At 44.9% G+C, this 27014-nt stretch overlaps 2 protein-coding genes across 3 annotated transcripts in view; one reads left to right on the top strand and one right to left on the bottom strand.

Annotated features, from left to right (window-relative positions):
• Positions 1-27014, bottom strand: part of MED12L (mediator complex subunit 12L) — a 393418-nt gene that overhangs the window by 222366 nt on the left and 144038 nt on the right. The gene's annotated exons all lie outside the window — the stretch shown is intronic.
• The window catches only part of P2RY14 (purinergic receptor P2Y14), a 37032-nt gene continuing 24939 nt past the window's right edge, over positions 14922-27014 (top strand). For both annotated transcript variants that reach the window (XM_069975439.1, XM_069975437.1), the window contains exon 1: positions 14922-15007. The gene's annotated coding sequence lies outside the window, so the exon portion shown is untranslated. The remainder of the gene's footprint in view (positions 15008-27014) is intronic.

The raw sequence follows: 27014 nt of genomic DNA, 5'->3' as shown, positions 1-27014 counted from the left end.
TACCAGGGGGCCATATCCCCGCTGCCCCCCTTGTTAGATTCCTTAAGGGGTGTAGTTTCCAGAATGGGGTCACTTGTGGGGGGTTTCTACTGTCCTGGCCGCACATTATGGCATGCCTCTAATGGGAATGGCGGCCATATCTATTTAGTTGGGGAAAAGGGACAATTTTAATTTATTTGGGGGTATTATGCCAATTATTAGTTTATAAGGTTGAAAATGACAGAAGTCTATCAAATTCAACCTGTGTTGATCCAGAGGAAGGCAAAAAACCCTCGTGAGGCAGACAACAGTAGCCTTCCTTCCCGACTCCAAAAATTCCTTCCCGACTCCATAATGGCAATCAGAATAATCCCTGGCCGGCATATCGGTACAGCACAAAAGCGTTGTACATCGCTGTTTGTACCAGATATACGGCCACCTTTTTATACCACCGTTTTTTCTTGTGGCGTTATATGGTTTGAGGACTTGATCTGAGAGATCAACTCCTCCCATATACTGATTGTACTCTAGAACACAATCAGGTTTGTTCACCATGTTTGTGGTACCACGTTCAGGGACAGGGGTGGCGGTATTCCTGTGAATTGTGGTCAAAATAAGGACATCGCGTTTGTCCTTATATTTGACCAACAACATATTTTCACAGGCATAGGCCTTGCTCTTCCCCCTTTGCATCAGTTGTCTAACTGGGTGACTTGGGAGGCCTCTTTAATTTTTTTGGATCGTGCCGCAAGCTACAGTAGCTCGGGCAGTGAGGGACCGAAACAGGGGGATGCTGGTATAAAAGTTATCAACGTACAGGTGATAACCGTTATCCAGCAGTGGGAAGATCAGGTCCCAAACGATCTTCCCACTAACTTCGAGGATAGGGGGCATTCTGGGGGCTGGATTTGGGTGTCCCTACCCTCATATACTCTAAATCTGTAAGTGTAATCTGAGGTACTCTCACAGAGTTTGTACAGTTTCACACCATACCGTGATCTTTTATTGGGAAGGTACTGGCGGAAATGGAGTCTTCCTTTGAAGCTCAGGAGGGACTCATCTACTGAGATGTATTTCTCTGGAATATACACTACTGTTCAAAAGTTTGGGGTCACCCAAACAATTTAGTGTTTTCCATGAAAAGTCACTTATTCACCACCATAAGTTGTGAAATGAATAGAAAATAGAGTCAAGACATTGACAAGGTTAGAAATAATGATTTGTATTTGAAATAACATTGTTTTTACATCAAACTTTGCTTTCGTCAAATAATCCTCCTTTTGCAGCAATTACGGCATTGCACACCTTTGGCATTCTAGCTATTATTCTGTTGAGGTAATCTGGAGAAATTTCACCCCACGCTTCTAGAAGCAGCTCCCACAAGTTGGATTGGTTGGATGGGCACTTCTGGCGTACCATACGGTCAAGCTTCTCCCTCAACAGCTCAATGGGGTTCAGATCTGGTGACTGCGCTGGCCACTCCATTACCTATGATAGAATACCAGCTGCTGCTTCTGCTGTAAATAGTTCTTGCACAATTTGGAGGTGTGTTTAGGGTCATTGTCCTGTTGTAGGATGAAATTGGCTCCAATCAAGCACTGTCCACTGGGTATGGCATGGCGTTGCAAAATTGATTGCCTTCCTTATTCAGAATCCCTTTTACCCTGTACAAATCTCCCACCTTACCAGCACCAAAGCAACCCCAGACCATCACATTACGTCCACCATGCTTAACAGATGGCGTCAGGCATTCTTCCAGCATCTTTTCATTTGTTCTGCGTCTCACAAACGTTCTTCTTTGTGATCCAAACACCTCAAATTTGGATTCATCCGTCCACAACACTTTTTCTTAATCTTTCTTAATCTTTTTCTTTTATTGGCCAGTCTCAGATATGGCTTTTTCTTTGCCACTCTGCCCTGAAGCCCAAAATCCCGCAGCCGCCTCTTCACTGTAGATGTTGACACTGGTGTTTTGCGGGTACTATTTAATGAAGATGCCAGTTGGGGACCTGTGAGGCGCCTGTTTCTCAAACTTGAGACTCTAATGTGCTTATCTTCTTTCTTAGTTGTGCAACGCGGCCTCCCACTTCTTTTTCTACTCTGGTTAGAGCCTGTTTGTGCTGTCCTCTGAAGGGAGTAGTACACACCGTTGTAGGAAATCTTCAATTTCTTAGCAATTTCTTACATGGAATAGCCTTCATTTCTAAGAACAAGAATAGACTGTCGAGTTTCAGATGAAAGTTCTCTTTTTCTGGCCATTTTGAGCGTTTAATTGACCCCACAAATGTGATGCCCCAGAAACACAATCTGCTCAAAGGAAGGTCAGTTTTGTAGCTTCTGTAACGAGCTAGACTGTTTTCAGATGTGTGAACATGATTGCACAAGGGTTTTCTAATCACCAATTAGCCTTCTGAGCCAATGAGCAAACACATTGTACCATTAGAACACTGGAGTGATAGTTGCTGGAAATGGGCCTCTATACACCTATGTAGATATTGCACCGAAAACCAGACATTTGCAGCTAGAATAGTCATTTACCACATTAGCAATGTATTGAGTGTATTTGTTTAAAGTTATGACTAGTTTAAAGTTAACTTCATTGAAAAGTACAGTGCTTTTCCTTCAAAAATAAGGACATTTCAATGTGACCCCAAACTTTTGAACGGTAGTGTACATCTCAGAAAATTTGGCTGAGAAGTGCTCTATGACCGGCCATACTTTGTACATACGAGGGATCATCTAGCGGGGGGCACCTTGCATTGTCGTTATAATACAAGAATTTTAGGAGGGCTTCGAATCGAAACCGTCCCATGGCCATAGTGTAAAGTGGGGTATTATATATAATATCCCCACTCCAGTATTGCCGAATTGTGGGGTTTTTTACTAGGCCCATGTGCAGCAGGAGCACCCAAAATGTTGTCATTTCGGCTGCATCAGTAGGGGTCCACGCCATGGGCCTAGCAAAAGAAGAGGATGGGTTCTGGGCGATAAATTGGTGCGCGTACAGATTTGTTTGCGCCACCATCAAATTTACAAGGTCATCAGAGAAATAGAGCTTGAAAAAGTCTATTTCTCTGAGACCTGTGGGGTTAATTTGGATTCCCGCCGTTGCCATAAAGCCAGGAATCCGGGGCTGATAATTTTGGGGGTCTGGGGTCCAGATGGGGTCACCTATCTGGGGGGCGGGGGGCATTATGGGGTCACCTGTCTGGGGGGCAGGGGGCAGGATGGGATGACGTGTCTGGGGGGCGGGGGTGGGATGGGATGACGTGTCTGGGGAGCAGGGGGTGGGATGGGGTCACCTGTCTGGGGGACAGGGGGCGGGATGGGATGACGTGTCTGGCGGGCAGCCCGAGGCGTCCTCCTTGGAAAGTCCTCATCACTGGATGATGATAATGATGATGAGGATTAATGGAGGAAAGAAGGATCCCCCCATTCATCCTCACTAGCTGTTTCGGTGTCGGAGGCAATAAGCGCGTATGCCTCCTCCGCCCTCTGGGCCATTTTTATTCGGGGATTGGTATATGGGGGGTATGTAAATGTAATGTAGTGTAGTGGTGTAGTGTAAAACTTTATTTCAAGTAATGTAATGTGTAATGTGGGGTAGTGTAGTGTAATGTAGTGTTTTATATGTGTTTTACACAGTAAGGGGGGGGAAAAAAACCTACGCCAAAAAAGGAGTTGCTGATAAATGCCGCACTTATGTGCGGTACTTATCAGCAGACAGTGGCGGTAGGTTATAGAAAAAAAAGGGGGGGGGGAAGGGGGGAAAAAACCCTACACCAAAAAAGAGGAGTTGCTGATCAGTGGCACACTTGCGTGCGATGCTGATCAGCACTCGGCGGCAGAAGGGCGCAAAAAAAAAAAATTGGAAAAAAAAAAAGCTACCTATTTACCCCAAAGCCACTGATTAGTGTATTATATACACTAATCAGCCGCTAGGGGGCAGTACAAGGTACCTGGCCGAAGATCTACGAAGAAAACCGACAAAAACCGACGGGAGACGAGCGGAGACGAGGGGAGACGACGGAGAACCACGTGGACGCCGCGGGACCACAGCTCTGCTCTCCAGCCCGGGATCCGGTGAGTATGGTGCTCACACACCACACACACCTTCTCTGCACACCTCAGCTAACTGACTGAGGTGTGCAGAGAAAAGTAATATCTTTTTTTTTTTAGATCACCGCTATTGGCCGTCCGGGCTTGGCCGGCCAATAGCGGCGATCTGGAGGGTGGCACCATGGCCCCCTTCACTATACACACTAATGGTGATTGGTGCTGTCTCAGACAGCACCAATCACCATTGATTTCCGGGGGCCGCGGGTCACCGATGACCCGGGGAACCGGAAAATCGCTGTAGTTGGCTGATTTGAATAAATCAGCCAATTACAGCATCGTCAGCACGGGGGGTGGATTACACCGACAAGCCGACAAGCTACGATGGTCTGCTGTGTATTACAGCAGGCATCATTACCGAATCGCCGTGTGTTTACACGTAAGTGTACGTCCGTTTGCGTTAAGTACCACGCTGCGGGGGCGTACACTTACGACCGATGTCGTTAAGGGGTTAAAGGGGTATGGCCACATATATCTCACCAGGGGTCTTTAATTTCACTGCAGTGCATCTGTTGCTGTAATATATTTGCCATGGAAAACAGCTGCGCAATACTTAGACTGATGACGGACAAGCAGAGAAGCAACAGACATGCAGGAATCAGATCTGAGAGCCGAGAGAATATTTTGAATACAGTTCCCGTTTTGACTAAATATCAACAAGCCAAATAAGTGAAAACATAAGCATTGTAAGAAACAAGTCAAATAAATGTAACCAAAACTATTTTCAATCTGTATCTTTTGAACATATTTGCTTCTCTAAGTGATGACATCACAGTATTTAGTGGTGTGTACATGTGTGTGTGTGTGTGTTGCAGCGATAAAGTTTATTGCAGCGCTGCCATCATTGATACTGTGCACCACTTAGGGCTTCTCTGTTTCTATGTATTCTGGGCACTTACAGCTACAGAAAATAATATGAATAACTGTCTGCATCAATAAGTAGATAGTAGTCAACACTAAGTGAATATAAACGTAGTAATGTATAATAACATAATGGCACTCTTATCAGCAAGTGAACTAACACAGTACGATCACTTAGAACCCAATACAAGATGTGAAACGTTGCCAATCACGTGTACCGACAATTCACCAGCAACTCATATCTGGGCATTAAGATATTGCAAATCTCATTATTAAACACAGCCAAAGATCACTATGCTAGGAGAAGCTGACTTACATTCATAGCAATGGGACCAGTCAAATACTACTGTTTCCTATTTTATCCACATAACAGGCTTTGTGTTTGTGCAGAAGATCAGAAGGATAATAGGAATGCCACTAGTATATATCTGACCCTAAGCTGGAAGGACTAAAAAAGAAGAGAATCAAGAGGTTCACATATTTCTAAATTCTAAGCAAACACTACTCCCTCAGCCCCACAGGAATACAAAGCACAGTCTGGTAGTATCCTCTGTTGTCACAAGTCATAACTCACAAACCCAATTTCAGACAGCCTGTGTCTCTCTCATTTCAAAAGTATTCTGTATTGAAGGCACAAGCCAAGATTGGTATTGATCAGACAACCTTACCATTACTAATTTGCTGTTGTCTCTGCTTCTATGCTTATATATTATACCTGTGCTCAAATATATAATCACAACACTTAGGGTAGTCACATCTTAGAGATTTTAAATAGACACTTTAAACTACTTCCATCCATGTGATAGGTGATCAATCCGGTAACCAAAAATGACTCCTTAATCCAGAAAGAAAACTTCTGCAATCTGCTGTCCACTGTCTGTTTTTAGAGAAAATCTGTCTCTAGTAACAGCTAGATCAGGACAAATTGCAAGAAGTGGGGCAGGGCTTACCCTGTGCTGTGTGCAGGAAAGAGAAAGTCTGTGCTGTGTACCTACAAGCCAGTCTGCCTGCTGGAGATTATACTCTGGACTTCAAAGGCAATTCAAAGCTTTCCTCTAAGCAATGACCACCTACACAATTTTGTACAACCGTCTCTTGTGTAAGTACCAGTGTATTTACTGCCAAATGCCCACAGTAGTTTGATGATATCTCCCTTTAGTTTCTCAGCAGTAGCTGTTCACTCCTCAGTGTAACCAGTTCTCCAAGATCATGTCTGCTGAAATAGCACCTTGGAAACCCAGTGCATCAGCAACTCTTTCTCTCTCACATGCCATTTAGTACTAGGCTATGTTCACACAACGTATGTTTTCGTAAAAGTACGGCTGTTGTTGCTATCAGTAACAATGGCCGTACTTTGTATGAAAACAAGTGTTGCCTTGCCTTCTATGGGATCCCTTGTGGCACCGCAAAGAACTAACATGTCAGTTTTCTGCGGCCGCTACTCACTGAATTGCGGCCAAAGGAAACCATGTCAGTGCACTCTATGAAGCGAGCGGCTCCGGCAGCTTGCTTCATAGTAAGCAGTGGTGAGTTCTGCTGCTGGTGCGTGCTGATGCGCCCACATCAGAACTCGGCGGGCCAGGATGATCTTCTCAGAGACCGGCCGCTCCGTGTCCCGGCCAGGTCACGGAATGGCCGGTCTCTTACAGAATGTGAACATGGCCTTATACTGTATAATTCAGCACAGTGCACTTTTTCCACTTTTGTCAGGGTATAGCAGAGAGGAGTATGTGCTCTGCTGTGTTGGGCAAAACAGTAAGGCCTCATTCACATGTTTACTGAATTTTTTTGAGTCTGTACATTAATGTCCACAATCTTGTCTTGTATTGTATTGGCTTATCTGTTCTGCAATTATGAGCCGTACAAGGACATTTTTTGGGTGGTACAGATTGTGGATACATAAAACCAGAAAATGTGTGAATAAGGCCTAAGATAAAGAAAGTCATTGTGTATATATTGTAGACATGTCACTGGAGAAGTATTTGAGGGGAGGTACATCTCACCCAGGCTAAGGCATATGGTGAGATGGTGAATCCAGGTGAGATCTGTCACTCAGCAGTGTTATGCTGCTGAGGGTTTTTTCCATGTTCCGGGCCTGGATTTACTGGAATGGTGGGTAGGTTGGTAGTGGGACCTGCCATTCCCCTCCCCCGGTCCAGTTCGGGTGTTACAGGCAGGTGTGCCTTGTTAAGCCTGCGGCAGGGTAAAAGCTCCACAGAGCTAGAGAAGATTGCTCTCAGCCAGGGTGAACAGCTTGCATGCTGTGTTTCCTGGGAGCAAGGAGTTATATCACTGCTGGGGCCTATTCACACTCCACGATACCGCCTATGGAAGTGACAGATAGGTGACCTGTGTTAGTAAGTGCCCAGTGTTTTATTATCAATGCACGGTGTTGCTGTATTTATGTTGCTGGACCGTTTATGCTACAAATAAACACCAAAGCTGTTTTTAAGTCCAAGTTTGCTGCCTGAACTGTGTCCTAACACACCATCCCCCGGGAAGATCCCTACAATTGGTGCTGCGGAGCGGGCAAAACGGTTGCTAGGGGCAACGGTGTGCATCAACTTGGCTACAGCTACTCATGTCCTGGGTGAAGGCTGCTGCTTCACTCCAAAAACAGCCAAGCAACATGGAGGAGATGATGAAGCAGTTAATGCAAGTGAGTTTGCAGCAACAACAGGCTCTGACAGACGCTAACCTGCGCCATGAACAGACAATGGCTGCACAACAGAGACTTATTGAGCACCTGATAGCAAAGCAGGAGGCGTCTGCAGGTGCTAATCCCCAGCTGGTGGCAGCAACCGCGCCAGAGACTTTGTCTGTGAAAAGAGCCGTGCAGCGTGCGCTGCAAAAGATGACTGCGGATGATGATATTGAGGCCTACTTAACTGTCTTTGAGCGGGTGGCTGAGAGAGAGAAGTTACCCTCCACTGAGTGGGCAGAAGTGATTGCGCCCTATTTAACAGGCGAACCTCAAAAGGCCTATTATGACCTCAGTGAGCAAGAGGTCAAAGACTATCCTCGGCTAAAAGCAGAGATACTCGCCCGACTAGGAGTTACTGCTGCTGTCCGTGCCCGAAGGGTCCGCAACTGGAGCTACAGTCTGGACAAGTCAGCGAGGTCCCAGATGTACGACCTGATCCATTTGGCAAGAAAGTGGTTGGAGCCAGACACCTCTACTCCTGCCCAGATCCTAGAGAGGGTCGTGATGGATCGCTACCTCCGTGCCCTTCCTGCTGATCTACAACGCTGGGTGGGACAAGGCGACCCTAGGAGTGCCGACGAACTCGTCAGCCTTGTGGAAAGTTCCAGGCGACCGAGGACTACCTCCGTGACGTTCCTGCAGCACCGTCACCTCCCCGGAGTGCCAGATCTGTGCCATCATCTGGTAAGAGACTTCCATCTATTGGGGGAGTGTGGAGGGGTGCTGATAGAGGGAAGAGCGCTCAGGAGGTAACTCAGGGGCAAAAGACTGGTGAGGGTCCCCGGTGGCTAAGTGGCCCTAAAAAGGACTCCCTGCCAAGGAGACCAGGCCCTATCCAGTGCTGGAGATGCCATGAGACGGGACATGTGTCTGCCCATTGCCCTCTTACCACTGAGCCCATGGAGTGTGACGCTAGCCGGCGTCAGTCGCTATTTGCGGAACCGTCTCTTGTTGCGGTCACTGGACTAGAGACTGAACCGCAAGTCTGCCACATTACTGTCAATAACTTCCCTGTTAAGGCGTTGCTGGACTCAGGAAGCCTTGTCACCTTGGTGCATGCCAGCCTGGTGACTGGGGACTTTGTGCCAAAAAGACATATGAGTGTGGTGTGCATACATGGCGATACAAAGGTTTACCCTATAGTACTGGCTAATGTCGGGACTGAACTAGGCGCTGTACAGTATGAAGTGGGGGTGGTTAAAAACCTTATGCATAATGTGATATTGGGGCGTGATTTTCCATTGTTCTGGGCTCTATGGGGAAAACAACAATCCCCTGAAAGGAGTAAGGATACCCCTAAGTCTATTGCATTACCCATGGTAAAAGATAAAAATGTACAGGATGAAAATGCTTTTCCTTTGCAGGTCCTGGCTGGTGAGGAAGAGGTTCCTCCCACTGACCCGAATGTTCCCGACTTAGAGGTGTCTAGGGATAATTTTGGTACTGCACAATTACAGGACCCCACTCTCAAAAATGCGAGAGAGCAGGTCACTGTTATGAATGGGGTACCTCAGGAACCAGAAGCTGAGGAAAAGTTTCCACATTTTTCTGTGACTAATGATCTCTACTATAGAGTCACTAAGATTAATGATGAGGTTGTGGAACAGCTTCTGGTGCCTAAGTCGTACCGGCGTCAGGTACTCGACATGGCCCATAATCATGTCCTTGGGGGACACTTGGGGACAGATAAAACGCAGGAGAGAGTCCTCCAGAGGTTTTATTGGCCTGCGATTTATGCTGACATAAAAAAATACTGTGAGTCGTGCCCCACTTGTCAGCTTAGCGCCCCAGTGTCGCATTTCCGCAGCCCGTTGGTTTCGCTCCCCATCATAGAGGTACCTTTTGACCGCATTGCAATGGACTTGGTGGGTCCCATTGTAAAGTCGGCAAGGGGACACCAGTACATTTTGGTGGTCTTAGACTACGCAACCCGTTATCCTGAGGCTGTACCCCTAAGAAACACTGCGTCTAAAACAATTGCCCGTGAGTTGTTTTATATGTTTTCCAGAGTGGGGATCCCCAAAGAAATCTTGACCGACCAAGGTACTCCGTTTATGTCAAAGGTAATGAAGGACCTGTGCAAACTGTTTAAAATCTCACACCTTCGTACCTCTGTATATCACCCACAGACGGACGGGTTAGTGGAGAGGTTTAATAAAACCCTGAAACATATGTTAAAGAAAGTAGTGGAAAAAGATGGTCGTGATTGGGATCACTTACTACCTTACCTGATGTTTGCTATTGGGGAAGTGCCCCAATCATCCACAGGGTTCTCTCCCTTCGAATTAGTCTATGGTCGTCACCCTAGGGGTTTGTTGGATATAGCGAAAGAGACATGGGAAAGTGAGTCCACCCCATACAAGAGTGTTATAGAGCATGTAGCACAAATGCAGGACCGTATAGCCACTGTAATGCCCCTAGTAAGGGAACACCTCCAGAGGGCGCAAGAGGGCCAAAGTAGAATTTACAATCGTTCTGCGAGAATCAGGACATTTAGCCCTGGTGACCGAGTACTCATACTTGTTCCCACAATAGAAAGCAAATTCTTAGCAAAGTGGCAGGGTCCCTATGAAATTGTAGAGAAGATCAGTGAGGTCAACTACAAGGTACACCAACCAGGTAGAAGGAAGCCTTTCCAAGTTTATCACATAAACTTGATCAAGCCCTGGAAAGACAGGGAATCCTTGGTGGCGACAAAGCCTGTTGGTCATCTGTCCCCACCAATCCCTCCGGTCAGGATTGGTGACACCCTGTCAGTATCCCAGAAGCAGGAAGCTAAGGAATTCCTGCAGAAAAATAAAGACAAGTTTTCTGACCTCCCAGGGCGTACGCATCTCATTAGTCATCATATTGAAACTGAGCCTAGAAGCAGAGTAAACCTTAAGCCCTATAGGATACCAGAAGCACGGAGGGAGGCGGTATCATCTGAGGTAAAACGTATGCTTGACCTAGGAGTCATTGAGGTGTCCCAGAGCGAGTGGTCCAGCCCGATTGTGTTAATCCCAAAGCCCAATGGAACTTGGAGGTTCTGTAATGATTTTAGAAAGTTAAATGAGATCTCCAAGTTCGATGCCTACCCCATGCCCAGGGTAGATGAGTTGATCGAAAGGATGGGTAATGCTAGGTACATAACTACCCTCGATCTCACTAAGGGCTACTGGCAGATCCCCCTCACTCCTAAGGCTAGAGAGAAGACCGCATTCTCCACCCCTGATGGGCTCTTCCAATATGTAGTGATGCCATTCGGGTTACATGGAGCCCCTGCCACTTTTCAGAGGTTGATGGACTTGATCCTGCGACCACATCGGGACTACTCTGCTGCCTACCTCGATGATGTGGTCATTTTTAGCCCTGATTGGGAAAGTCACCTCTGTAAGGTCCAGGCGGTGTTAGATGCCATAAGTGATGCGGGGTTAACCATCAATGCAGAGAAGTGTGCACTAGCCTTAGAGGAGGCCAAATACCTGGGATACATTATTGGGAGGGGGTTAGTGAAACCACAACTGAATAAAATTGAGGCAATACAGAATTGGCCCAAACCCCTCACAAAGAAACTGGTCAGAGCTTTCCTGGGTATTACGGGCTATTACCGTAGGTTTGTGCCAAACTTTGCCACAGTTGCAGCCCCGCTAACTGACCTGACAAAGGGTGCGAAGTCCGCAATGGTGACATGGACTCCAGAGGCCGAGAAGGCTTTTCAAAGCCTTAAATCTGCCTTGTGTCAACAACCTGTACTAGTTACCCCTGACTTTAGGCAAGAATTTCTGGTCCAGACAGATGCCTCCAACACAGGGTTAGGTGCCGTCCTCTCACAGGTCGTGAATGGCGAGGAGCACCCAGTGATGTACTTAAGCAGGAAGCTATCCCCGGCCGAGAAAAACTACGCCATTGTTGAGCGAGAGTGTCTGGCAGTGAAATGGGCCCTAGAGTCCCTGAGGTACTACCTGCTAGGCAGAAAATTTAAGCTAGTGACCGACCATGCCCCCCTAACATGGATGAAGGTTAACAAGGAGAAAAATGCGAGGGTAACTAGATGGTTTCTGTCCCTCCAAAACTTTAATTTCATGGTGGAACACAGGCCAGGAAAGTTACAGGCAAATGCTGATGCCCTATCAAGGGTACACTGTCTGTGGGGACAGAATGCTCAGCCCTCCGGTCTGAAAAAGAGGGGGGGGATATGTAGACATGTCACTGGAGAAGTATTTGAGGGGAGGTACATCTCACCCAGGCTAAGGCATATGGTGAGATGGTGAATCCAGGTGAGATCTGTCACTCAGCAGTGTTATGCTGCTGAGGGTTTTTTCCATGTTCCGGGCCTGGATTTACTGGAATGGTGGGTAGGTTGGTAGTGGGACCTGCCATTCCCCTCCCCCGGTCCAGTTCGGGTGTTACAGGCAGGTGTGCCTTGTTAAGCCTGCGGCAGGGTAAAAGCTCCACAGAGCTAGAGGAGATTGCTCTCAGCCAGGGTGAACAGCTTGCATGCTGTGTTTCCTGGGAGCAAGGAGTTATATCACTGCTGGGGCCTATTCACACTCCACGATACCGCCTATGGAAGTGACAGATAGGTGACCTGTGTTAGTAAGTGCCCAGACGGGCAAGACCTTTTTTGTTTTGTTTTATTATCAATGCACGGTGTTGCTGTATTTATGTTGCTGGACCGTTTATGCTACAAATAAACACCAAAGCTGTTTTTAAGTCCAAGTTTGCTGCCTGAACTGTGTCCTAACACACCATCCCCCGGGAAGATCCCTACAATATATATATATATATATATATATATATATATATATATATTACTAGCAAACAGCCCAGCCCTGGCCTTGACCCCTGAAATGTAGATGATGAGAAATGGTTGTGCGCCATGGAGGGGATTCTCAGGCGCCCAATAACAGCAGTAGAAACACGATAATCTTTTTAAATGACAGATTTTCTTCATACGGAGATAACATTTTGCATGTACCCCCATGTTCCTCCAACATACCGCCTGTCTCACAGCATGTTATGGATATTTAGACGGGTCCATTTTGTGAATGGACTATTCTTTTTGTGGTATTGCTGGTCTCTGTTGTCTATAATATATAATCCTTTACGCTAAGTTCACACTACATAAAAAACACGTCCGTATTTCATAGCAACAGCCTTATTTGCGCAAACAACGCCCGATATTAGGAAAATAACGGCCGTTGTTTGCGCAAATACGGCCGTGTTTTTTACGTAGTGTGAACATAGCCTTACGTGTTTTTTACGTAGTGTGAACATAGCCTTATTGATACCATTGCTACATCAATACCGAGTTCTGTTTTGGACTGTTGTATTCTAACCGTGTTTTTAAGCCAATAAAAAATTGGCAGAAATAGGAAAATCAAATTTTACTTGAATGCTTCCCTGATTCACTCTGTTCAGCCAATGAAATGTATCCACTAAACAACATCTACTGTATTACTCACTCATCACCCTATATAAAGATCACAGATAGGAGTACAATGTACATATTGAAGATGGGAAGGGAGAACACAGACTGATACTCATACTGGGAAATTAGCTGCATTATTATAATCTTGGATTTCCCCAAATGAGGAAACAAGAGCATTCTCATGGAAAGGAATGGTGCCTAGATGAAGAGGTAGGTTAGTTCTCCTGGAGTAATTTCAGTTCCCTATCATGGTCATAGAGTCAGGCTGTTACTGCGTAACTCTGACTAGTGTAATAGCAGCTACTATACAAAGCAATCTGCCATTACACAAACCATGTACATTCAAGACTGAAGCAACTCAGGAAATAAAATTAAAAAAAAATCTTTAGAAAGATGTCAGGCTGTGAAATTGTATATAACAGTAAATTCAGCCCCAGAGTCTGTGCAGCTTAGAGATTAGAGAACATTTTTCCTTTTAGGCTGAAGTTCTCTGTCTAGTCTCTTAGCTGGACAAGCTCTGCAAGCTGAATTTACTGCTGTAAACTAACCAGACAGACTGACAGCTTGGCAAAGATCCAGGTTTGATGGAAACGTCAGTGTGTTTGTACCATGTCTTAAGAAAAAAAATTAAGAAAAAACTTTACTCTTCATTGCATCTAAAATTGACAATAAAGATGATCAAAGCTGTCTGTATCAAAACTCTGTCTAAAAAGAAGTCTTATATGACCACAACATTGTCAAAGTGCTTTTGGCACTTTTGTGCCTTATTCAAAAAGGGGTTGTGGCTTATTTAAAAAAAAAAAGATAGAGAAAGGCTGCGCTAGACAGGGGGTGACTTAAAGGGGTACTCTAGAGGCGTAAATCTAAGCCAAATTCTTTTTATACAGTATAAGCCACTGTTACAAATCTGGCACATTCTTAGTCTATTCTCTGTTCACACTTTAGAATTTTTACCTATATCTCTTAATGAGTACTTTAGTTGGCAAACAGGGGATAGTACCATAGTATATACTGTTGTGGCAACAACGGCGACAAATAGACTAGCCTAAAGGAGAACTCCAGTGAAATGTAAAAATCCAGGGAGGGCAAGGATGGATGGGACCATAATAAAAAAAAAAGCTATACTTACCCATCCCTGTGCCCCCGCAGCACAGCAACACCAGTTCAATATCAGCCTCCAGTCTCTTGCAGTTTTTTTCCAGTTCCTGTCACTGACTGCAGAGGTTTCCTGCCTCAGTCACTGACTGGCTGAGAAGGCATTCCTGAGCCAGTATGGGACATCATTGGACCAACAGCTACAGGAGACTGCACTGTGGGGGCACCAGGATAGGTAGGTAAGTATCATTTCTTTATTATGTTACTACCCTACCATTATCCTTTAATTCCCTACTTTAATCTCAGTATTTTGCTGCATTTTAAGTGTCACACAAACAAACAAACAGACATACATACATACATACATACATACTGAGTTTGTCATCTGACACAACAAGGACTGCATATTCAGCTCTGAGATTTATCACAATGTACAAACATTAACTTCAATGACATTTTTTTTTATTCAGCTCTGCTTTATCTGTCGGTCTAAACAGAAAGAGTAACTATAGTACAAAGCTAATAAGAGAATATCTACTTGTTTCTATTTCATATTCTCTTCCTGCCAAGCACCAATATATCTTATTGAGTTAATCGTCACTGTACATTTCAGGCCATCATCACGGATTTTTATTGGACTGATAGGTAAACAGTAGCTGATGCCCAGATTTGTATATTGTAGCTACACCAGCCCTGAGCAGAAGGGGAGGACCCAGGCTTCAGTCTGTCACTGCTCTGTGGCTGGACTGCACCGCTGAGTTTCCTCTCGAGATCATGAAAGGTTGGCAAACATCAGTATAGAGGATCACATAGTACTTTAAAGCATCATGCTAGAACAGGTAACGTCCTCAACCTTTTTCTCATTTATCGGTTCGTTTGCTTTATTACAGCTCTATGTAATTGCTATCTAATGGTTATAAGTCTCATTGAAGCTATGAATATACAACTGATCACTTTAATGAACTCTGACAGATCCGTTTTCTTACTAGTTATTTCAATTGTTAAACGTTATTGTAAACATAAGCGTTATCCATCTGTTTTCTGTTTATTAAGAAAAGACGCTCTACGTCCAATGATCAAAAATAATAGAATAGGAACAAGATGCTCATTTAAACCATTTTAATTGTGTGCCATCTAGTGGTGTTACATCTATTCTGTTCCATGTACATTGGGTAAAGTGTACCATGAAAGTGCAAAAAGATGTGAAGAAATGATAGATGATCCCTAGCTCTGTGTTTTGCTGAAAGTTATTAAAATGACAGACTATAATATTGTTCACAATATGTAATCAAACAGCTACAACACAGTAATAGTGCATCATCCACAGAACTGGTTAAACCTGAAAATGTATTTCCCTTTTTAAAGCCAGGTACTGTACATAGGGCAGTGGTAAGCTGTGAATCTAGAGCCTTAATGGTTTCGGAGCATCCCCTAAATGCGCATGGCAGAATAACACAACACTTTCATTCATAGCTGCCTGTTATATAGGGCAAAGTACAACAAAAACAGTACAAAGCATGCCCCTAGTAATGAGCGTGCATGCTAAACTGGGGTGAACGTGAACACAGACAGGTGTATCACAATGATAATAAAAAGTGACTACTCCCCGAAGTCTCACAATGGTAATCTAAGACTGGGTAAGTTCCAGTATGTGGCACTTTAACTGGATTAGTATGAACAGAGCTACTGATCCAACATCTAATAGGGGAACCATGGTAGATTCCATGCAAATACAACAATACCGCCTAGTGTATACTTAGCCAAGGAGTACAATAGACATTCATGTGAAGATACGTCATTGTTTTATTTTCATAAAATTTAAAAGTAATTGATTGAATTTTATTAGATTTCCCGTTTGTTGTGTTAGTCCTCAGTGATTAAAAACAAACAACCCTGTGTTATGCTTCTGATGTACGTGAGACTGTGATAGTAGTGCAGAATCGCAGAAAGTATAGTAGGGTCTGAGCCCTGCAGCCTGGCAAGAGGTACCCCTGCTTTATAGAAGACGACTGGGACTGTCAGTGATTGTTCAGGAGCCCAGTACTGAATTATGCAATGGATCAAAGTGCTTCGAGTTACACCTCTGTCTGTCATGCAGTTTTAAGCTACTCCTTAAAGTTTGACATTAAATTCATAACATGTAAATGAGTCCTAAGAAAACAGAGGGGAAATTCTTACAGCTTTTATTTATACAACTGGACAGCAGATTACCATAATAAAGGTGATCACTGCAGTGTGTGTACATGAAAGCCTCTAGCAGGATGTAATATATATTACATTGCTATTGCTTAAAGGGGTACTCCTGAGAGGGAAAAAAAATGTTAGATAAACTGGGGTTTCAGAAAGTTATACAGATTTGAAAAAAAAAGTCTTTCAGTACTTATTAGCTGCTGTATGTCCTACAGAAAGTAATTTATTCTTTTCAGTCTGACACAGTGCTCTCTGCTGCCACCTCTGTCCCTGACAGGAACTGTCCAGAGTAGTAGCAAATCCCCATAGAAAAGATGTTATGCTTTGAACAGTTCCTGTTAAGGACAGAGGTGGCAGTAGAGAACTTTGTGTCAGACTGGAAAAAATACACCACTTACTGCAGGACATACAGCAGCTGATAAGTACTGGAAGACTCAGAGCACCAGAATGCATGCTGCTTTTAACAAAACTTCTCATGAAAGCTGCCAGTGAATCAGCATGAATTCTGCTATCTCTTTGGCTTGTTTGATCTATTACTGCAATACTGCCACCTGGCATCTATCGGGTTATTACTGAATCTGTAATCTTCTCATTTAAGGATATGTTCACACTATGTAAAAGCCATCGGCAACAACGGCCGTACTTTTAGTGGGGTGGAACAATGCTTTATTTTGAATGGGATCCCGGCCAGAGCGTATACCGGGATCCCATTCAAAATAAGGCATTGTTCCACCCACTCATGCGGGGCCGCAAATAACTGACATGTCAGTTTTCTGCGGCTGCAATTCAATGAATTGCGGCCGTAGGAAACCTTGTCAGTTCACAAAGTGAAGCGAGCGGCTCCAGCGGCTTGCTTCACTGTGTGCTATGGGAAGCTCTGATGCGGGCTCTGCATCAGAGCTCTGCGGACGGAAAGATCATCCGGCCGGTACTTAAGTACTGGCCGGGATGATCCGGGCAGAGACCGGCCGTTCCATGACCCGGCCGGGGTCACGGAACGGACGGTCTCATACGTTGTGTGAACATAGCCTAAAAGTGTACAGGAGCTTTATAGCTTCATCAAAACTACACTTAATTTTATTTTTGGGGGTGTTTGGTGTTAACACATTTTCCCAATAAATAAGTAAGATATAAATACCGGGTGATAATATGTAGGGAAGACACAGGTGTGGGAAGGTGAAGGCACCATGTCTTAAATGGGGGAGGAAGCAGACCCTGCCTCATAAATCTATGTGCTTTATAAAGGCCTAATTCCCACATTTGCAATCCTGAATGTGGCCAAATCCACATACCCATTTCTTCCCCAAATAGCTGCCCAATGAGACCGGCATGTGGGAACACAACATAAGACAACTCAACATTTCTTGTACAATACTATTGTCCCTGAGAAATTCAGTGTAAGGTTGGTCCAACACAGTCTGAGCTTGTCCTCTCCTGGATACCCCAAACATTTTGTTGGGGTATACTCACCAGTGTTGTTGCCTTTTGTTCCAATACATAGTTTGAGGTGAGGAAATTAACATTGCTACTTCCCTACTTTTATGATATAACATCACTGTAGCGTGAACTTTTTATGTTTTCCATAAATTTCACATGCTAACCAAATATCCCTAACTTTGTGAGTATTGTATTTAAGTTCCTGATATGCAAAACTTTGTGCTTGATAATCCCTACACCAGCTGCTGTAGAACCTCCTTTTTCAAGAGGGACAGCAAAATAAATACTCACTGACTTAACATAATGTCCACATTCTCAGAGACTGCGGACCCTATAGGTTTTTAGACATTCGTTTCTGTGAAATGATTGATATAAAGCTTCTGCTTCTTGTCAACAAAATGTTCTACAGAAAGGGAGGAGGAGGAAGCAAAATCAGTTATATTATTTAAGCACCAACTTTGGTAAAGTAATTTGTAGGAATGAGGGTACTATGTGTCATAGACCAATGTAAGTTCAGAGGGACAAATACAGTTGTAACTTGCAGCTAATAAGTCCCAGACAAAGATCCCATTGGCCAGGACATTCAGGGCATGAGTACACTAGTAGTAAGGACAACAGTTTCCACCAAAAACAGAAAATTATCAATAACTTTTCAAAAGTTCTGGAACTCTCAGCAAGAAGACAGAACAGCCACCTTTGCCTGTCGCTTCTGGGTTCAAGGACGTGACATCACAAGACTGCTCAACCATTCAGTTAAATGAGCGCAATATGTAGTAACTATTTACTAAACTGAGACTACTTTGACTGCATCCTAGGGGTGGAGGACAGACATTGCAGTGCTTTGATGGTTCTTAAAGTTGTATTGTACTGTTCTAAGCTGCACATTTGATATCTATCTGTATTAAACTTATCTGTGTCTTTTTTTCCCTCTAAAATCGTTTCATTTCATCAGTGTCACCATGGCAGTAGGGCCTCCTCTCCCCAGCAAAGAGATAGGGCCCAACTGGCATAAAGCCCCGCCTAGATGACACTGTCCACAAATAAAATAAAGCGAGAGTAAGAGGTTGACAGTATCACTTTAATATATGGCCACATGGCAGCCAGACAATACATTTGGTGCTCATCCAGTTTACTAGTTGGGTTGAGTGTACACATAATGGTCAAATTGCATTTTTGTCACGATTCTGCGATTCACATGACCGCACCACGCAGTGTGTAGAGAGAGAGAGAGAGAGAGAGAGAGAGAGAGGAAGCATACTGTTAGCGGTGCACAGAGCTCGTCATTGACAAAACGCTGCTGCTGCTGCTTCTGTTGTGTACTACAGACTACTGAGAAGATATTGTAGGAAAGGAAAGGAAAGATTAGGAAAGCGGAGAGAAGAAACATCTAGTGATTGAGAAAGAAATATAAAGAGGGCGAAAGATAGATAGATTAGGCATAGGACAGCAAAGGGTGCACGGAACAAAAACGTGCTGTACAGATATACAAGTCCTATACTTCTGATAGTGTGTATATCACATCCGTCTTATTCTGAGAGACAAAAATACCTGGTGCAGGTGTATAGCACAAAAGTCTTTAAAAAAGTGCGATAGATAGATAGATAGATAGATAGATAGATAGATAGACAATTTCTATACTTGGACCCTTCTGATAGTGTGTATATCACATCTGTCTTATCGTGAGACAAAAATACCTGGTGCAGGTGTATAGCAGAAAAGTCTTTTAAAAAGTGCTATATATATATATATATATATATATATATATATATATATATATATATAGACAATTTCTATACTTGGACACTTCTGATAGTGTGTATATCACATCCGTCTTATCCTGAGAGACAAAAATACCTGGTGCAGGTGTATAGCACAAAAGTCTTTAAAAAAGTGCGATAGATAGATAGATAGATAGATAGATAGATAGATAGATAGACAATTTCTATACTTGGACCCTTCTGATAGTGTGTATATCACATCCGTCTTATCGTGAGACAAAAATACCTGGTGCAGGTGTATAGCATAATATCTTTAAAAAAGTGCTATATATATATATACATATATATATATATATATACACAATTTCTATACTTGGACCCTTCTGATAGTGTGTATATCACATCCGTCTTATCCTGAGAGACAAAAATACCTGGTGCAGGTGTATAGCACAAAAGTCTTTAAAAAAGTGCTACATATATAGACAATTTCTATCATTTCTATATATTACAAGTCAAATATATATATATATATATATACACAAGTCCTATATATTACAGAAAATACTGTTCTCATCTACCAAGTGAAGAAATCAGAATTTGAATATAAAGTCATGGCACAGCGGCAGCAGGAAACCTTACAAAGGGTTTCAGGCAGAGGGCAGGGCAGAGAGTCTGGGTCAAGGAGCAGAAGAGGAAGTAGCGCAGGAGGAGGGTCCAGTGGCAGGCCTGAGCTTCCTTTGTCACACCAGGGTCATGTCCACACGTCTAATTCCACAGTCCTGGAGTGGCTGGCTCACACTTCGACATCCACAAGGATGAGTAGTGAGACAGCCAGCCAGGTATCTGTGGGTACCTCGGACACGACCCTGACTTGGCACGGGCACGCAGCAATTCCCCCACGTCCTCCATCTGACATCCTCAGCCACATCCCGCTAACTTTTGACCCGCCGCCTGCAAGGGAACTGTTGGCGTCTATGAGCAGCAAACTGCTCTTTGATGACGATGAGCATGTGGGGGAAGAGACAGGGGACAATCAAGTGCAGGACATAGCTGTGTCAGAGGTGATATCAGAGCAGGCCCATGTTAGGCCTGGCAGGGGAGCAGTAGGCAGTAGACGAGAGAGGGCTGGGCAGGAGCCTGATGAGGATGATAGCATCATTCTGGAACAGGATGATGCTACATCGGATGTTACATGGGATCCACGACAGGATTTGGCTTATTCAACGGATTCGTCAACCGGGAATCCGTCCGCCAGCAGGCCCGCCACAACTAAAAAGCAGACAGGCAGCAGTAGTCAACTAACAAGTCGGAAGCGTAGCCGGGACATGCAGATGACCACTGGGGAAACCTCCTCCACTGCAGGTCCTAGTATCGGCAGCGCCCGCCCATCCTCGCAGCCTGTCGGTACTAGACTCTACACCTCGCCTGTGTGGTAGTTATGTAGTCATCGGAGGATACCGACAGGCACATTAACAGAGGCAAGAGTTGCCATCCTGGCACCAGCGCCATGGCTGCCCAAATGAAGCACCACCACCTTTCCGCCTGGGAGAAACGGGGTGATAGTGGTTCACAGCAGGCCCAGGCAGACCCGCGGTCAACAGCAGCAGGAAGCAGCATTAGACAGGGGGGCCTTTCACAGAGTCAGACCTCCTCTGTGGAAGGGAGTGTGGCTTCACTCCCTTCTTCGGCTGGTGGCCCCTGTGTTGCTAGCAGTAGGCAGCCTGGCATCATGGAGTCCCTATACCGGAGGCAGACATATGCACCCAGAAATCCCGCAGCAGTAAAGCTGAGCGCCCACCTGGCCAAGTTGCTGGTGCTCCAGGCTCTGCCGTTTAAAGTTGTCGACTCGGCACCGAGTCAACACTACTTTTCCAACACAGCTATCCCGGCCATGTACAGCTATGTTTGTGAAAAGGTTGCATTCAGTGAGCAGACATGTACATTTAACCACAGACATCTGGAGCTGTAATTATGGGCAAGGGCAGTATATGTCCATTACTGCTCAGTGGGTAAATGTAATATGGCCGGCGGACCCCCAGCAACTTGGCCAGGGAAGGGCGATGACACCACCCCGTTGTCACAGCAGGGTTCCTGTGTCTCGGTCCTTCTCCACCTCTTCCAGTAGGTCCAAAACCTCCTCAAACGCCAGTGTTCCACCCTTGTACGACTTGGGTGTAGCACAGAAGTGTCACGCTGTGCTGCATCTAGCCTGCCTCGGTGAAAGGAGACACACAGGGGAAGAGCTGCACCACCTGCTCGAGACAGAAATCCTCTCGTGGCTGACTCCACGCCATCTTAAAGTTGGGACGTGGTGAGTGACAATGGGAGCAACATTCTCCGCGCTGCTTTAAGGAGGTATGAGGCATGCCCCGTGTATGGCACATGTTTTAAACCTAATAGTTACACACTTTCTAAAGTCTTCATCCCATTTACAGACTGTGCTGTCAATGGCTCGAAAGCTGTGTAACCATTTCAGCCATTCACTGGCATTCATGTTGACTACTGTTGTGCCTGCCCTTGCCTCCTTGTTGGCTACTGCTGGGCCTTAACTGCCTTCCAGGTTGACTACTGGTGTGCCTGCCCTTGCCTCATTGTTGGCTACTGCTGGGCCTTAACTGGCATCCAGGTTGACTACTGGTGTGCCTGCCCTTGCCTCATTGTTGGCTACTGCTGGGCCTTAACTGGCATCCAGGTTGACTACTGGTGTGCCTGCCCTTGCCTCCTTGTTGGCTACTGCTGGGCCTTAACTGGCATCCAGGTTGACTACTGGTGTGCCTCTCCGTGCCTCCTTGTTGGCTACTGCTGGGCTTTAACTGGCATCCAGGTTGACTATTGCGGTGCCTGCCCTTGCCTCCATGTTGACTACTGTTACTCCTGCCCTTGGCTCCATGTTGGCTACTGTTGCTCCTCCCCTCGCCTCCATGTTGGCTACTGCTAATCCTGCCTGGCCTCCATGTTGGCTACTGCTGATCCTTCCTGGTCTCCATGTTGGCTACTGCTGCTCCTGCCTGGCCTCCATGTTGGCTACTGCTGCTCCTGCCTGGCCTCCATGTTGGCTACTGCTGCTCCAGCCTGGCCTCCATGTTGGCTACTGCTGCTCCTGCCTGGCCTCCATGTTGGCTACTGCTGCTCCTGCCTGGCCTTCATGTTGGCTACTGCTGATCATGCCTGGCCTCCATGTTGGCTACTGCTGCTTCTGCCTGGCCTCCATGTTGGCTACTGCTGCTCCTGCCTGGTCTCCATGTTGGATACTGCTGCTCCTGCCTGGCCTCCATGTTGGCTACTGCTGATCCTGCCTGGCCTCCATGTTGGCTACTGCTGATCCTGCCTGGCCTCCATGTTGGCTACTGCTGATCCTGCCTGGCCTCCATGTTGGCTACTGCTAATCCTGCCTGGCCTCCATGTTGGCTACTGCTGATCCTTCCTGGCCTCCATGTTGGCTACTGCTGATCCTGCCTGGCCTCCATTATGACTACTGCTGCTCCTGTACTGGCCTCAAATTACTATTGCTGGACCTCCACTGGCCTCCAATGACTACTGCTGCTCCTTCACTGCATTTGTGACCTTTTTTCTGCATAGACCCTGTAATGGTGAGTTTCCTGCATAGACCCTGTAATGGAGAATTTCCTGCATAGACCCTGTAATGGTGAATATTGAAGTCTAAAAAAAAAAAAAAAAAAAAAAAAAAAAAAGACTTTGACATATTGAAAAGATAACAGTGTTACTGACATGTAGAGACCCAAACTCAACCAAATACACTACCCCCGTATCATATAGATGCTTAAAACTATGAAATCCGAAGAAATCCGAAATTCGGTCGAACCGAACTTTCCGAAAAATCCGGAAGTCCGGTCAGAACGAACTTTCGCTCATCTCTACTCAGGTCATTGAGGTTCTGGGGTACAGAGTTACGAGCCTCCACAAGTCAAATAAGTGCAGACCCCTCCATTTGAGGAACTCCAGTCTCCAGCAGCCATCCCTAATGATGTGACCTCAATAAGCTGCTGCATCCATGAAGATGAAATTAGGCCTATGTTGTTTATGCAGAGCCACAATGACTAGATTTATGGTGTTATTCAAGTAGTCTAGGCTTGTCACAGTACCATTCACAAAGAAAAGTGTGGGGCAGTTACTATATGTATTGACTAGACAAGCCTACCTCTAGCCGTAACCCTGTATCCCAGAACCTCAATGGCCTGATGGCTATGCTTCAAGAAGAGTGGAATGCCATGCCTCAGCAGATAATATGTCGACTTGTGAACAGATGATGCCATTGTCAAATTGTAATTGATACTCAAGGACAAGCTATTGAGACACTGACATGTTTTGTTGGGGTATACCCACCAGTATTGTCGGCTTTTGTTCCAATACATCCTATAAGATGAGGAAATCACCATTGAAGCTTCAACTTAAATGCCCTTCATGATATAATATCACTGTAGCGTGAAATTTTTATGTTTTCCATAAATTTCCCGATCAAATCAAATATTCCTAACTTTTTGTGAGTATTGTATTTAAGTTCCTGATATGTAAATCTTTGTGTTTTATAATTCACACACCAGCTGATGTAGAACCTCTTCTTCAAGAGGAATAGGGAAATGAAAGGGAACCAATCAGTACAAAAAAAGCCTATAATGCTAGGGAAAGTGCTGATGCACCACCCAATACACTTCCCAAACATGTGCATATATCCTCATGTCGTGCACCCCAACGTTGTCATTACAGCGCATTAGGGCAGTACAGTGGGTCCTAGCCATGCTGTACTGTAATGACAACCTTGGCACACTGAGGGGGGGGGGGGGGGACCAACCATGGTAACACAGCTCTTTGAATCACACCAAGAAGGGTGTAAATACAGCCCTTGCACACCCAGGGCACAGTGACTACTTGTGAAAAGGACAAGTTTACAAAAGTAAATTTAGGGATTATATTGGTCAGGGACGGAGGGTATATGCACATGTTAGGGAAGTGTGCAGGGTGATGCATTAGTACATTTACTTAACATTATAGGCTTTTTTACTGATTGGTTCCCATTAATTACTGACTGAACTGACATAATGTCCCCGTTCTTTTTTTTTTTTTTTGTAAAATGATTGATATGAAGCTTCTGTTTCTCTTCAAAAATTGTTCTACAGAGAGGGAGGAGAGGAGAAGGCAATAGCTTTTCATAGCAGTTATATTATTTAAACGCCAACTTTGGTAAAAAATTAAATAAAATTCTAGTAACAGGGGTAATATGTGTCACAGACTAATTCAGTGAGACAAATAGACTTCATACTTGCAGCTCATAACTCAGCCTGTGTGTACACAACAGAAGATATCAGCAGATTACAGATAGTGGCCCCTTCCTACACGCCATTATTCATAGGTGCAAAGTTTTTGAGTTTTGCAAAAAGTAATACCTTTCCAGCTTCACTTTTTGAACCACAATGAAACAAGGAAGGATGTACATACACCTTCCAGATTGCTATTTTGGCAAATAGCATGAAGTTAGCATGGTGGTGAGTTTATTCCCCGAAGTCACCACTCGCTAGTTATGGTTATTGCTGCGGGAAGTCATGTCTACTTCTACACAATGTAGCTGTGTATGTGTAATGCATGGATGTCATGGATCTGGTAGATCATGGATCTTCAAACTGGGGCCCTCCAGCTGTTGCAAAACCACAATTCCCATCATGCCCAGAAAGCTAAAGCTTTGGATTTGGCTGTCCAGGCATGATGGGAAATGTAGTAGTGCAACAGTTGGAGGGCCACAGTTTGGAGACCCATGTGGTAGATTGTTGACCACTATTATGCAGGGGCGCGCCATTCTGACACACAGGTCCTGAGCTCTTCTCTGTGACCTCTGTACTTAAAGCGTAACTGTCATTTCAGGGCCATTTTTCTGAAAACATTAAATATCAACAGTACAAGCGATTTTAAGAAACTCTGTAATAGGTTTTATGTACTAAAAGAGTTTCCTTCTGTACTGAAAAAGCTATCTCCCAGCCTCCCCCCTCACATCAAATAAAGCAGTATTTCTGTCTCCATTATGTGGCTATGGAGAGGGGAGGGGCTGTTAGGAGTGACTGAGCACGGAGGATTTCTGCAGAGCACAACACCCTGCAATCTTCTCTCAGTAAGTTCATAGATAAGCACTGACCTTTCTGACACCTGAATCCTGTGTTTTAGGTGCCCAGAGAGTCTACAGACAGCTGACCTTCATGTCACCTCTTCCTGCTCCCTCATCTCCCTCAGCCCCTCCCCCCTTCATAGGCTTACAATGGAGAGAGCAGAGCCCGTCTTCACTGGCTTCTCTGTAATGAAGACGTGTTTGCCTGATAATGCACAGATAAGAAGTCAGGGGGGGAGGCTGGGAGATTGCTTCTTGAGTACAGAAGGAGGCTTTTTTGGCTGATGAAACCTATTACAGAGTTTCTTAAAATCGCTTATACTACTGATTTCTGCAATAAAAAAAAACATGACAGTTACGCTTTAACATATAGAAGGGGACAGTCAGCTTGAGGTGTCTCCATGCTTAAAGTGTACCTGTCATGACATATAAAAGATAAACTGCTTGCCTTATTTATGCTGTTGGTTTTAATATTTAAGCTCCAAATACCTGTTTATGCCCCTAATGGTGGGCAGCGTTTTTATAAATCCCATTTGCTCTAGATCAGTTGACTAAGCTGCAGTAGTGCACAGGGGCGTGTACAGGGGTGAGTACAATGGTGTTTACAGGAGTGTGTACAAAGGCGTGTACAGGGGTGTGTAAAAAGGTGTTTACAGGAGTGTGTACAAAGGCGTGTACAGGGGTGTGTACAAAGGCGTGTACAGGGGTGTGTAAAAAGGTGTTTACAGGAGTGTGTACAAAGGCGTGTACAGGGGTGTGTACAGGAGGACATGCATGGCTGCTGGACAATCAGCATTCATCTTCACTGGGCCAGTCTCTGCAGAGCAAAGGGACAACTTACATCACTTACTGCATTCAGTCTCTTTCTTTCCTGTTAATAAAGACCAATTACCCTTATATAGAAAACAGGAAAACAGACAATAAATTGCAAAAACTGTAGGGAAGATTTATCAAACATGGTGTAAAGTAAAACTGGCTCAGTTGCCCCTAGCAACCAATCAGATTCCACCTTTCATTTTCAAAAGAGTCTGTGAGGAATGAAAAGTGGTATCTAGGGATGAGCAAACCTGCTGAGGTTCGGGTTCGCATGAACCTGAACTCTCGGCATCTGATTCCCGTTGTCTGCAGCCTCCGTGAAGAGGGTGGATGCAGCCGGAGGTCCGCTTGGAAAACTGGGATACAGCCTATGGCTATGGCTGTATCCCAGTTTTCCAGGTGGTCTAACCCAGTCATATCAAACTCTGGCCACGGACTAAATCTGGCCTCCGCTGCCACTATCTTTGGCCCGCGAGGCAATTCAGAGTTTGAATTACATCTGGCCCACCATGGCTATTATATAAGAGACTATGGGGGAGGGCCGGCTACTATATAAGAGGCTATGGGGGAGGG

This window comes from Dendropsophus ebraccatus, chromosome 6 (genome assembly GCF_027789765.1).
Source record: "Dendropsophus ebraccatus isolate aDenEbr1 chromosome 6, aDenEbr1.pat, whole genome shotgun sequence".
Classification (NCBI taxonomy): domain Eukaryota; kingdom Metazoa; phylum Chordata; class Amphibia; order Anura; family Hylidae; genus Dendropsophus; species Dendropsophus ebraccatus.
Note: the sequence above shows the minus strand (reverse complement) of the source record. Positions and strands in the feature narration are given on the sequence as shown.